Below are 10712 nucleotides of genomic sequence, written 5' to 3'. Positions count from 1 at the left end.
AGGCCGGCTGACGGACAGGCTGGCAGGCGGACAGACAGGCAGGCGGGCGGGCAGACAGGCAGGCCGACAGACAGACAGGCAAGTAGACAGACAGACAGGCAGGAAGACAGACAGACAGACAGACAGGCAGGCTGGCGGACAGGCAGACAGGCAAGTAGACAGGCAGGCAGGCCGACAGACAGACAGACAGGCAAGTAGACAGACAGACAGGCAGGAAGGCAGGTAGACAGGCAGACAGACAGGCAGGCAGGCTGGCTGACAGGCAGGCAGACAGACAGGCAAGTAGACAGACAGACAGACAGGCAGACAGGCCGACAGACAGACAGGCAGGAAGGCAGGCAGGCAGGCAGACAGACAGACAGACAGACAGGCAAGTAGACAGACAGACAGGCAGGCAGGAAGGCAGGTAGACAGGCAGACAGACAGGCAGGCAGGCAGGCTGGCTGACAGGCAGGCAGGAAGGCAGGCAGGCAAGTAGACAGACAGACAAGCAGAAAGACAGGCAGGCAGGTAGACAGACAGACAGACAAGCAGACAGACAGGCAGGCAGGTAGACAGACAGACAGGCAAACAGACAGACAGGCAGACAGACAGAGAGGCAGGAAGGCAGGCAGGAAGGTAGACAGACAGACAGACAGACAGGCAGGCAGGCAGGCAGACAGACAGACAGGCAGGCAGGCAGGCAAACAGACAGACAAGCAGACAGACAGGCAGGCAGGTAGACAGACAGACAGGCAAACAGACAGACAGGCAGGAAGGCAGGCAGGAAGGTAGACAGACAGATAGACAGGCAGGCAGGCAGGCTGGCTGACAGGCTGGCAGGCAGACAGACAGGTAGACAGACGGGGCTGAGAATGTGGCTTCGTGTAGAGTGCTTGCCTAGTACTCATGAAGCCTAGCATTCATGAAACATTCATGAAGCCACATAGACAGAAAAAGTGGTGGTTCTGTGGCCCAAGTGGTACAGTGCTAGTCTTGAGCAAAAGAAGCTTAGTGACAGCTCCCAGTTCAAGCCCCATGACAGGCGAGAGAGAGAGAGAGAGAGAGAGAGAGAAAACACCAGGGAGCATGCCTGTCATTCTAGCTACTTGGGAGGCTGAGATCTGGAGGATCAACATCAAATGCAAGCATGGCTACAAAGTCCAGGAGACTCTTAGCTCTAATTAATCAACTAAACGATGGAAGCGGAGCTGTGGCTCATAGTGGTAGAATGCTAGCCTTGAGCAAAAATAAATAAATAAATAAAGGAGGGGGTAGAGAGGGGTTGGGAGGAAAAAAAAACTGGTACAAAACTAGAGGAGAGGGCTGGGAAGGTGGCTCAGTGGTAGAGCGCTTGCCTTGCATGCATGAGGCCCTGGATTCGATTCCTCAGCACCACCTAAGCAGAAAAAAGCCGGAAGTGGCGCTGTGGCTCAAGTGGTAGAGCACTAGCCTTGAGCTGAAAAGCTGAGGGACAGCGCCCAGGCCCAGAGTTCAGAACCCCCCACCCCCAAAAAAAACTAGAGAAGAGGTGACACTATTCAAAAAGTTTGTTCACAGCTAGAGCTCTACCACTTTGTGGTACCACAACACCATTTCCGGTTTTCTGGTGGTTTATTGGAGATAAAGTCTCACACACTTTCCTGCCCAGGCTGGCACTGTGGCTCAAATGGTAAGCGCTAGCCTTGAGCTGAAGAGCTGAAGCCCAGAGTTTAGGCCCCACAACCTACCAAAACAAAACAAAACAAAAAGAGTCTCAGAGGGAGGGGCTGGGAAGGTGGCTCAGTGGTAGAGTGCTTGTCTTGCATGCATGAGGCCCTGGGTTCCATTCCTCAGCACCACATAAACAGAAAAAGCTCCAAGTGGCACTGTGGCTCAAATGGTGTAGTGCTAGCCTTGAGCTGAAGAGCTGAGGGACTGCGCCCAGGCCCAGAGTTCAAAACCCACGACTGATGACTAAATAAATAAAAAGAGTCTCAGGGGGAGTTGTCTGCCCAGGCTGGCTTCAAACCATGATCCTCTGATCTCAGCCTCCTAAGTAGCTAGGATAACAGGCATGAGCCACTGGCATCCAGCTCATTGTCTGGTTTTATTGCACATCTACTTTGTGACTTCCAATCAGGTCCCTGTGACCTACCGTCCCCCCTCCATTTGGGCAATGACAGTCACAAGGAACCACCCTCTTACAGAGGGGTGGGGAGAGAGTAAAGACCATCTTTCCCTTCCCACTAGCTAGGCCTGACCTGTTCTGGGTCCTGCGCTTCAGGTCTGGAGTCCTCTGTCTCTTCAGGCCTGGAGGAGTTGGGCTGCATGGTGGTGAGTCCCCATCGCTGGATGGTGTTATTTGAATGACAGGCACCTCCAGGAACCTCCAAAGCTCAGATGCCAGGCTCTGGGCACCACCACCGCCCTCTGCCTGCTGTCCAGGTTGGGAAGCAGCTGTGTTCTGGGGACTGTCCTGGGTCCCTGGGGATGCCCAAGGCAGTAGGGGCAGGAGCTCATCCATAAGGTAGGTCTGGGTGGCTGTGTGGTTCCTGGAGGAGGAGACGAAGAAAAGAGATGAAGAAACAGGAGCCCATGGCTCACGCCTGTCATCCTAGCTACTCAGGAGGCTGAGATCTGAGGATCATGGTTCAAAGCCAGTGTGGAGAAGAAAAACCATGAGACTCTTATCTCCAATATTCCAGCAAAAATGGAGCTTAGGGCTCAAGTGGTAGAGTGCTAGCCCTGAGCACAAATAAGCTCAGGGACAGCACCCAGGTGCTGAGTTCAAGCCCTAGGACTGGGACCAAAAAAAAGAAAAGAAAAGAAAAGAAGAGCCAGTCACTGGTGGCTCACGCCTGTCATCCTAGTTACTCAGGAGGCTGAGATCTGAGCATCACAGTTCAAAGCCCGCCTGGGCAAGAAAGTCTGTGAGACTCTTGTCTCCAATAAACCACTAGAAAACCAGAAGTGGCGCTGTGGCTCAAGTGGTAGAGTGCTCACCTTGAGCTGAAGCACTGAAGGACAGCACCCAGGCCCAGAGTTCAAGCCCTACAACCAACAAAACAAAGAAAAAGAAAGAAGAGAGATGAAGAGGAGAGGTTGTGTTTCAGCACAGTTTGGGGGTGACAGAGCTTTCTACCTCTCCCAACATCTCCCCTTGGTGACTATGAACCTCAGCGTATTTGCATAACACTTGTGAATGGTTGGACAGTACCTAGCCCAGTGTCCACACACAAAATGCTTGTCAAACATCTATTAGTGCCTCTAGACTGGCAGTTTATTCTGACTCTCAAAGGCCACGATCCCCTTGGATATCCTCCACCAACCAACAGCCAGGAGTCAACTAGGCCTCAGGCCTGGGTTAGGTGGGCCTGAGCAGGCCCGGGAGGCCTCAGGCCTAGGTTGGACAGGTCTGAGCAGGCCACAGAGGCCTGGGGCCTAGGCCTAGGTAACTGCCAGCTGAGCACAGAGCAAAGCGGAAGCCAGGATTTCTCCTTCCTGCTGACTGAGCCATTTCCCCTCTTGAGACAAAGGCCTGGCGTCCGGAGGCCTCCAGCAGGGGAGGAAGTGTGGCCACTTCCGGCATCAATATCTGTGAGGTTGGAAGCCACCTGGGCTCTGGAGGCCACACCAGAGCCCTCCTATCCTCGCACCAGGACACAGCCATGGCTTCTGGAGATACAGCTGCCCAGAGAGAAAGAAGACAGGAACATGGGAGCCCCCCGCCCCTCCCCGGGATCCCCCCTGGCCTAGAAAAGACCCTGATGCTTACAGGCTAGACCTGGACCTCACCCATCCCCTCTGGGAGCTTGAAACCCCTACCTTTTGGATTCTTCTTCTTCTAGTCTTGAGGATTCTGATTTCTAGGCCTAAGCCTGCCCTTCCTCTCCCTTCTGAGTCCTGGCCAGGCCAACAGACATGACCTTCAGGCTGGACAGCCTGTGTGGCTGGAGTCGTGTTACCTCTGGCCAGCTGTTCCTGAGAGAAAGGAAGGGGTGGGGGTGGGGTACTCTTACTAACAAGGAGCCCAAGAGCCCCCTCATCGTCCCTTCCCCTGGACTCTAGGTCTCCCGTGGTCTGTCCCTCAGGCTAGCCTCTAGTCAAGCACAGTGTAGCTCCAGCCTCAGAAATGCTCCTCCAGGAGTGGGAATGTGGCTTAGTGGTAGAGGGCTTGCCTAGCATGCATGAAGCCCTGGGTTTGAGTCCTCAGTACCACATACACAGAAAAGGCCGGGAGCGGTGCTATGGCTCAAATGGCAGAGCGCTAGACTTGAGCAAAAGATGCTCAGGGACAGTGCCCAGGCCCTGAGTTCAAGCCCCAGGACTGGCAAAAGAAAAAGAAAAGAAAAGGAAAGAAAATGTTCCTCCAACCAGGCACTAGTACCTCACACCTGTAATCCCAGCTACTCAGGAGGCTGAGATGTACAGTATCATGGCGTGAAGCCAGCCCTGGCAGGAAAGTCTGTGAGACTCTTATCTCCAATGATTCACCAAAAATCTGGAAGTGGAGCTGTGGCTCAAGTGGTAGAATGCCAGCCTTACAGCAAAAATCTCAAGGACAGCGCCCAGGCTCCAAGTTCAAGCCCAGAACTGGGGCTTGAAACATGCCCCCAAGTTGAGCAATGACTCCAATCGCCAAATCCCAACCCATTGTCTAGTCATCTTTTGTACTCTGAGATAAGAAGCCTTGAGCCAGGGAAAGCAGTCTACCTTCTGGACCTCTGTGATACATTATTATTTGTGTGTGTGTGTGTGTGTGTGTGCGCGCCCAAACTAGGCTTGAGCTCAGAGCCCAGGCACTGTTCCTAAGCTTGTTCACTCAGTGCTGGCGCTCTACCACTTGAGCCACAGCTTCATTTCCAGCTTTTGGCTGGTTCATTGGAGGTAAGAGTCTCATGGCCTTTCCTGCCCAGTTGGCTTTGAACCATGATCCTCTAGATCTCAGCCTCCCAAGTAGCTAGGATTCCAAGTGTGAGCCACCAGTACTCAGCATGATAAAATTTTCTTATCTTCCTCTCTCTCTCTCTCTCTCTCATGTCAAGTTGACATGTCAAGTTGCAAAGGGTTGGAAAAAATTCAACAATGAGAATTTCATCAGCAGACCACAACCAATATTTCATTACATATCCACAAATATCCCATTATTGCTCCCAAATCAGAAACCTGAAACATTTGTTTTCTCTAGCATTTTCCATAAAGGAATGCTCAGGCTGCATTGAAGTTTCCACAGTGTCCTCAGGGGGGCGCTGGCGCGGTGATGTGGTGATGTGGTTTGCAAAAGCTCTGTCCAACTCACTGGATCCTTGTCTGTCAGGTCATCTCAAGCCATGGGGCCCTCCCTGCCAGAGGCTCGGCCTGTGGCCCAGTGACTGAAGACACAGCAGAGCATCCCACCCAGAAGGTTTTGAGGAGAAACATTACGAATTGTAGCCCGGCATCTGTCAGCCTAGATAGTCTGGAGGCTGAGACCTGAGGATGGTGGTTCAAAGCCAGCCTGGGCAGAAAAGTCCTTCAGATTCTTATCTCCAACTAATCAGCAAGAAAGTCAGAAGTGGGGCTGTGGCTCAACTGGTAGAGTGGAGGGAAAGGAGGGGAAGGAGGGGGAAGAAGAAAAGGAGGAGGAGAGGAGGAAGACTGACCAAAGAGCCAGGTTCTTGGCAGGCATGAGCCATCTGTGCCCGGCTCAGATTCTTCTTTTAAGGTTGGATCTTGCTACGTTTTGTTTTGCCTGGGTTGTCCTGGGACTGTGATCCTATCTCCACCTCCTGCATAGCTGGGATTACAGGTATGATCTACTGTATCAGGCTTTGCTTTCTCCACTTCTGGCATAACTAGGGGACATCTGAAAGAAAAAAAAAAAAAAACAAAGTCAAAGCCGGGCACTGGTGACTCACTTCTGCAACCCTAGCTACTCAAGAGGCTGAGCTCTGAGGATCATGGTTTGAAGCCAATCTGGGCCGGAGACTCTCATCTCCAACAGACTATTCAGAAAAGGCGGAACGTGCAGCTGTGTGCAGTTAGCCTTGAGCAAAAGAAGCTCAGGGAAGATGCCCGGGGCCTGAGTTCAAGCTATAGAAAAGTGTACCTATGCCGGGCGCTGGCGGCTCACGCCTGTAATCCTAGCTACTCAGGAGGCTGAGATCTGAGGATCACGGTTCAAAGCCAGCCCGGGCAGGAGAGACCGTGAGACTCCTATCTCCAATAAACCACCAGAAAACCAGAAGTGGCGCTGTAGCTCAAGTGGTAGAGTGCTCGCCTTGAGCTGAAGAGCTGAGGGACAGCGCCCAGACCCAGAGTTCAAGCCCCACGACTGACAAAAAAAAAAAAGAAAAGAAAAGTGTAACTATGCTTTAGAGGAAGGGCTCTGAACACAGTAAGAGGCTGGAGTCCAAGAAGAAGCTAAGGACGCATGCCATGCTGTGGCCGTGACCTTAAACTCTGCCAGCTCACCACAGCAGGCTGGTCTTGCTGAACAAACCAGCAGAAATGTGGGATGCCCAGGCTGGCATCTGGAAACTTCCAGAAACTGGCTAGACCTAGAGGTGTGGGGCCAGGGAGACAGTTCTATAGGAGCTCACTCTTGTCTGGACAGGAAGCTGCCTGGGGGGGGGGCGGGGCTGCTTTGAAAGCTTCTTTCCTGCTTCAAGCTCTTGGCAGCAGAGGCCCAAAACAGGTAAAAAATAAAAATTAAAAAAAAAAAAAAACCCACCCTCAGACACCATCCTCAGACTCTGGAGCTTTATTGTAAACCTAGGAGGTGTTCTGTCAGAATCAAAGATCTCCTTTCTTCCCCCTGTTATTCACTGGCAGAAAGTTCCTCCTGTGGTCTGGCCTCAGTCCCTCCTACTGTTGGAAATTTACTCTCTTCCCCTCAACCTCCTTTTCCCTGGGAAAAGAATATCCATGGGAACAAAAATGGGGAGAAAAACCAACCAAAACAGAACAAGATTATTGATAAAGGGCAAAAACCTCTTGGTAAAGGAAAACCCCAGACAAAGGCTGACCAGTACTCAGCCTTTGCCCCTTCTCCATCCTTGCTAAAAAGCAAAACAACATCGCTCCTTCACTCAAGTTTACCAAGCTGGCAGCTTTGCAGAAGGCTAGTGAGAACCTTAGGCTTATCCCCAGCTGCACTGAGTTGCTGTATTAGTCAGGAGCTTATAATACAAATCATTTCTGTAATAGTGTCAATCACATTGATAATATTGGTCATGCTGACCAAGACAAGATTATGTTTCACCTATGCTCCTGTGACTTGAGGCTATGTGTTGCTATGTTTCGCTTTTGTAAGCTTGCTTGCCTGAGTAACAGGGCCTTAAGCCCACCAATTAAAGACCACCACCGAGTGGTCCCACTATGCGCAGCCCAAATTATTACATATGATATTTTCCATAAAGAACAAATAAATTTAAAGATCAAATAACTATCACCAATGAAAATGTGCCAAACCTGCTCGTCTATGTAACTCTATGTAACCTACCCCTCTAAAAATGCATTCTACCCTGAGCTCAAGGCTCTTCTCCTACTTTCCCAGTCGTAGGAAGCGGTCCCTGCGTGGTGGTAATAAAATTCTTAGCTCCTTTAACTGGGTGTTGTGGAGTCTCTTTTGGATCCGGGATATTATACCACCCCCCCCAACAAAAACACAGATCCTTGGCCATTTGGTACAGAGCATGCAAAAAGAAACAAGCACAAGCATCAGATAGATGTAGGGGCAGCAGGTCTTTGGTAGAGGTCTTTGGTGCATGAAAAATGATAAGGGCTGGGAATGTGGCTTAGCGGTAGAGCGCTTACCTAGCATGCTTGAAGCCCTGGGTTCGATTCTTCAGTACCACAGAAACAGAAAAGGCCAGGAGTGGTGCTGTGGCTCAAGTGGTAGAGTGCTAGCCTTTAGAAATAGCAGTTCAGGGACAATGTCCAGGCCCTGAGTTCAAGCCCCAGGGCTTGCAAAAAAAAAAAAAAAAGGAATCTGGGTGCTGGTGGCTCGGGTGTGTAATCCAGCTAAAGAAAGTATGTAAGGGGCTGGGAAGGTGGCTCAGTGGTAGAACGCTTGCTTTGAATGCAAGAGGCCCTGGGTTCGAATCCTCAGCACCACATAAGCAAAAAAAGAAAAAAGCCGGAAGTGGCGCTGTGGCTCAAGTGGTAGAGCACTAGCCTTGAGCTGAAGAGCTGAAGGACAGTGCCCAGGATGAGTTCAGGCCCCATGACCGGACCCAAAAAAAAAAAAAAAGAAAAGAAAGTATGTAAGGATCTGCCTCCAAAATACCTAACAAAAAAGTGGGATGGTGACATGGCTCACATGGTAGATCACCCACTGTGAGAAAACCAACAAGATGACTGAGTTTAAAGTCAAATACTAACACACACACATACACACACACACACACACACACACACCACACCCTAAAACATTGCTATTGCTATACCTATATCTTTACCATAGAAAAAATTTAAAGCTGGGTGCCAGTGGCAAATGCTTATAATCCTAGCTACGCAGGAAGCTAAGATTTGAGGATTGTGGTTCCAAGTCATCCAGGGTAGGCAAGCCCATGAGTCTCCTATCTTCAATTAACCAGAGAAAGGAAAAGCCAGGAGTAGAGCTGTGGCTCAAGCGGTAGAGCACTGGCCTTGAGAGAAAAGCTGAGTAAGAGTGTGAGGCCAGGAGGTCAAATCCCACTGCCAGCACAAAATAGAAGAAAGACAAGACAAATGTCCTTCCTCGAGATATTTTCCCTTGGAAATACTTCTTGTTTTCAGAGGAGTCATTTTCCCAAGAATTTTTTTTTTTCCTGGCTAGATTTCTTTTTTTTTTTTTTGGTCCGGACATGGGGCTTGAACTCTGGGCCTGGGCGCTGTCCCTCAGCAATTCAGCTCAAAGCTAGCGCTCTACCACTTGAGCCACAGTGCCACTGGTTTTGTCTGCTTATGTGGTGCTGAGGAATCAAACCCAGGGACTCATACATGCAAGGCAAGCACTCTACCACTGAGCCACCTTCTCAGTCCCTTCCTGGCTAGATTTCTATCTTTTTTTGGGGGGGGGGTCCAGTCATGGGGCCTGAACTCTGGGCCTGGGTGCTGTCCCTTAGCTCTTCGGCTCAAGGCTAGCGCTCTACCACTTGAGCCACAGCACTACTTCTGGCTTTTTTCTTTTTGCTTATGTGGTGCTAGGGAATCGAACCCACAACCTGATGCATGCAAGGCAAGCACTCTACCACTGAGCCACCTTCCCAGCCCTAGATTTCTATCTTTAAGATATCCTTAGACAGGAATTGGTGACTCTTGCCTGTAACCCTAGCTATTCAGGATGCTGAATAGCCCAGGCAGAAAAGTCCCTGTGAGACTCTTATCTCCAATTAACCACTGAAAAACTGAAAGTGGCACTGTGGTTAAAGTGGTAGAGCACTAGTCTTGAGCAAAGGAGCTCAGAGACAACAACTAGGCTTGAGTTCAAGCCACACAACTAACAAAAAACAAAACAAAACAAAAAAAGCCAGGCACTGTAATCCTAGCTACTCAGGAGGCTGAGATCTGAGGATCATGGTTCAAAGCCAGCCCAGGCAAGAAAGTCTATGAGACTCTTTCCTACAGAAAACCAGAAGTGGCACTGTGGCTCAAGTGGTAGAGCACTCACCTTGAGCTGAAGAGCTGAGGCCCAGAGCCCAGGCTGAGTTCAAGACCCAGGACCCCCCCCCCTCCAAAAAAAAAGAGATATCCTTGCTCTGTTCCCAGAGACCCTTAATCCTTTTGGAAAGCAGGCAAGGTCAGAGGGAGAAGGCTTCTTTTCTTCTTTTTATTTTTTTTTAATTTTTTTTTTTTTGGTCGGTCATGGGGCCTGAACTCTGGGCCTGGGCGCTGTCCCTCAGCTCTTCAGCTCAAGGCTAGCGCTCTACTACTTGAGCCACAGCACCACTTCTGGTTTTCTGGTGGTTTATTGGACATAAAAGTCTCATGGACTTTCCTGCCCTGGCTGGCTTTGAATGGTGATCCTCAGATCTCAGCCTCCTGAGTAGCTAGGATAACAGGAGTGAGCCACTGGTACCTGGCCACAGGTTCTTATAGGGAGGTTTGCAGGCATCCTCAGCCTTGGCTACCCATTGGGGTTGCCAGGGGAACTTTGGGCAGTCAGGTGGCACCCCAGGTCAATAAAATCAGAAAGCTCTTTCCGTGATTCTAACTCATAGCCAAGTTTACAGGCGGAACCACAGAAGTTGAATGCCCTTGACATGTGTGCAAGAAATGCCTGGGAATCTTAGCAAAACACAGATATTAATTCTGTGGTCCGGTGTGAGGGACTGAGGCTCTGCATTTCTAACAAGCTCTGGGATCTGTGGCCATGTCAGGTAACTGAATGGCAACTTGGCAGAAAGTGGCTGAGACACAGGCCCAGATTATGGCTCTTGCGCCCTCTCGTGGTCAGAACTTTCCCAGCGGTGCCTGGTCAAAATCCTCTGGAAAAAAAATACCCTCTATGCCAGGCGTTGGTAGCTCACACCTGTAATCCCAGCTACTCAGAAGGCTGAGATCTGTGAATTGTGGTTCATAGCCAGCCGAGGCAGAAAAATTCACGAGACTCTTATCTCCAGTGAACCAGCAAAAGCCAGAAGTGGGGTTGTGGCTCAAGTAATAGAACACCAGCCTTGAGTGAAAAAGTTCAGGCAGAGCTGGGCACCTGCAATCTTAGCTACTCAAGACAAGGTTCAAAGCCAGACGGTTCAAAGCCAGTCTGGACTTTGGACTCTGACTGTTAT

At 50.4% G+C, this 10712-nt stretch overlaps 1 protein-coding gene across 1 annotated transcript in view; it reads right to left on the bottom strand.

The window, feature by feature from the left end:
- The window catches only part of Gramd1a (GRAM domain containing 1A), a 24327-nt gene extending 22088 nt beyond the window's left edge, over positions 1 to 2239 (bottom strand). Inside the window, exon 1 of the mRNA XM_013026223.1 lies at positions 2223 to 2239. The gene's annotated coding sequence lies outside the window, so the exon portion shown is untranslated. The remainder of the gene's footprint in view (positions 1 to 2222) is intronic.
- Between the last annotated feature and the right edge of the window lie 8473 nt (positions 2240 to 10712).

Source organism: Dipodomys ordii, unplaced genomic scaffold, assembly GCF_000151885.1.
Source record: "Dipodomys ordii isolate 6190 unplaced genomic scaffold, Dord_2.0 Scaffold92, whole genome shotgun sequence".
Taxonomy (NCBI): domain Eukaryota; kingdom Metazoa; phylum Chordata; class Mammalia; order Rodentia; family Heteromyidae; genus Dipodomys; species Dipodomys ordii.
This window is presented reverse-complemented; position numbering and strand designations above follow the sequence as displayed.